We start from the raw sequence: 3120 nt of genomic DNA on the forward strand, positions 1-3120 counted from the left end.
ATATCCATTATGGAAGCATGTTACAAAACTAGCGGCAGACCAATCAGGTCGAGGAGGCAACACACGTTTCCGTTGCCACTTTTGTATGCTTGATTTCCCAGGCAGCTACACGAGAATAAGAGCACATCTTCTTAAGATACTAAATGCAGACATAAACCCTTGTACCAAGATAACACAACCTCTCTTTGAGGAACTTCGCAATGAAGATAAGGCAGCCGCTATACTTATTTCACATGGTAAAACGAGGAACACACTTCCTGTACCACCCTTTGAGGAATCCGGTCCATCGGTATCATCAAGGAAAAGGAAGGTAGCAGGAAAGCAGTCTGGGATTTCAGAAAGTTTTCATTCAGAGCTTCGACAACAAGCTGATGCTCTTATTGCAAGAATGTTCATCACCGGAGGTATGCAACTTTGCATTACAATGTCAATTGTTGTTGTCTTTTTGAAGCATAGTTGTTGACTAGTTATTTTGTTTGTAGGGGTTCCCTTCAATCTAGCAAGAAATCCCTACTATCGAGAGTCCTACAATTTTATCGCAAACAATGAATTGGGTGGCTATGTGCCTCCTGGATATAACGCATTGCGGACTACCTGTCTTGCAAAAGAGAAGAAGCATGTTGGGAGGATGTTGGAGCCCCTCAAGTCAACGTGGCCGCTCAAAGGTGTGACTATCGAGACTGATGGTTGGTCTGACCCTCAAAGGAGGCCAATTTTGAACTTCATGGCTGTGACAGAGAGTGGTCCAATGTTTCTAAAGGCGATCAACACTGAAGGGGAGGTAAAAATTGTTCTTTCTACCTTGGTTAACTTGTTTTCTTGTCTTGTTTTTTTATAAATTGATTGCTGATTGTTCATTGTCTTCAATGGTAGGTCAAATCTAAGCAATTCATATTTGAGAAGATGAAGGAAGTGGTTGAGGAGATTGGATCTGAGAATGTGGTCCAAGTGATCACGGACAATGCATCTAATGTCAAAGGTGCTGGATTGATGATTCAAGCAAAGTACAACAATATTTACTGGACTCCTTGCATTGTGCATTGCCTTAATCTTGTGTTGAAGGACATATGTGATCCAAAGATGCATGATGATGACTATGAGGTTCTTCACTTTATAAAAGAGGTTGCCGACCTAGCTCAACTGTCAAGAACTTCATCACGACCCATGGTATTTTGCTCTAATGATGAATGACTTTCAGAATGCCGATTCAATTGAAGATAGAGATGATTTTGAACCAAAGCAATGGTGGGGCACTCATGGAGGAAGCACAAAGTTCTTGAAAAGTTTGGCATTAAAGTTACTTGGTCAGCCTTCATCTTCATCTTGCTGTGAAAGGAATTGGAGCTCATATTCCTTCATCCATAGTTCCGAGAGAAACAAACTCACTCCTGAACGTGCTGAGGATTTAGTGTTCGCACATAACAACCTGTGTTTGCTTTCAAGACAATCTGAGACTTATCATGTTGGGCCAAGCCGGATGTGGGATGTGGGTGGAGATGGGGTTGAGAGCTTCAGTGGTGTTGGCATGCTTGAAGGTGCTAATTTGACACTTGATGAACCTGAATTGGAGGCTGAGATCATGGATGCTCTCACTTGAGTTGTCCTCATTTAGTTTATGTTGTAATGCACAATTATGCACTCTATGACTAAGGGCCTATGGCCATGTGAGCCTTGTATCTTTCTGTTGTTATGTTGTAATGCACTGCTTGATATGGATCATCCTCTTTATCATGTTATTTTTCTCTTAGTTTATGTTACTGCTACAAGCCAACTTGTTTACTGGTTTTTCACTTTTCATGCTTGTCAATCTCATATTATCATGTCTAATATCATATGTTGTATTTTTTATTTTGCATACATCATGAGGAGTTGAGGACCTGGATGATCATTTAATTCAAGATTAGAAATGGAAGAAGGCATGAGGAGTTGAGGACCTGGAAGCAACGGTATTTTCATCTCGTCGCATAAATTTTATTATTTTAGTTTTTATTACTTGTTATTTTATTATTATTCATATATATGCTTGCCGTATCGCTGTATTGATGTTTTTAGAAATTGCCGTATCCCATATCGCCGTACCCGTGTCGCTCTATCGGTATCGCTGTATCGGTGCTTCGTAGGTGAAAAGTGCATATGATTTGGCCTTCGACGAGGTCCATCGGGAAAGCGCTCTTTCTTCGAGTAATAGGCCATCTAGGGTGCGCCCATGCTGGAGCTATATCTGGTCATGTGATTCCCGCAGCAATTCGAAACTTCAGGTGGCGAGTGGCGACAAACTCTTTGCCGACTTGGCAAAGGAAGAGCCGAATTGGACTGGAATCAACTCGAGTTTGCCCAATATGTGCAAGATAATTAGAGGATAATTTTCATCCTTTCATGGTATGCCCACTGGGTCGACAATTATACATGGAGATAAGCAGTGTGTGGAGGCTGTATCTACTCGGCATGCAGTAGACTGTATTCATGTCGAGATGCGGTAGAGACGGAACTGTGTGCGTGCAGGAGATTGTTAGAGATGATTGCAATGATACTTTGATTGAGTAATACAAATTTTATTCAAGGGAGTAATACAAATTAATTTCATTCGAATAAAAGGCACACAATTACCGTGCCCTTAAAAAGAAAAACTTGAGACCATGCGTCGGTCCAAACGAAGCGAACGGAACCATCAAGCATAAGCGTGACCGGTGAGAATGACGCAGCTGGTTCCTTGTGTCCAGACACGTCACTTGAAACTGACAAATCACTTAGGCCATATTTGCAACCACAATAGATTATGATAATCTGAATTATGAAAATAGATTATATAATCTGATTTATAAAAATAATCTAGATGGATATATTTGAAAGTCAGATTATATAAACTGTAATCTAGATTTTACATTCCATAATAACTTGTCTGCCCTCTGTTTTTTTTAAAGAGGAGGATTACGGTGGTAGGAATGTAATTATTTCCAACTTTACAAGGGTAATGGAGCATCAGCAATCTATAATCTGATTTTAGCTGGTGTAAAGTAGATTATGAGTTTTTAATAATATGTTCGTCTAATTTTTATAATCTACACCATAATCTGTCCTGTTTGAAGATATAATAGATTATAAAAACTGAATTATGTAATC

Source organism: Hordeum vulgare, chromosome 1H (genome assembly GCF_904849725.1).
Source record: "Hordeum vulgare subsp. vulgare chromosome 1H, MorexV3_pseudomolecules_assembly, whole genome shotgun sequence".
NCBI classification, from domain to species: Eukaryota; Viridiplantae; Streptophyta; class Magnoliopsida; order Poales; family Poaceae; genus Hordeum; species Hordeum vulgare.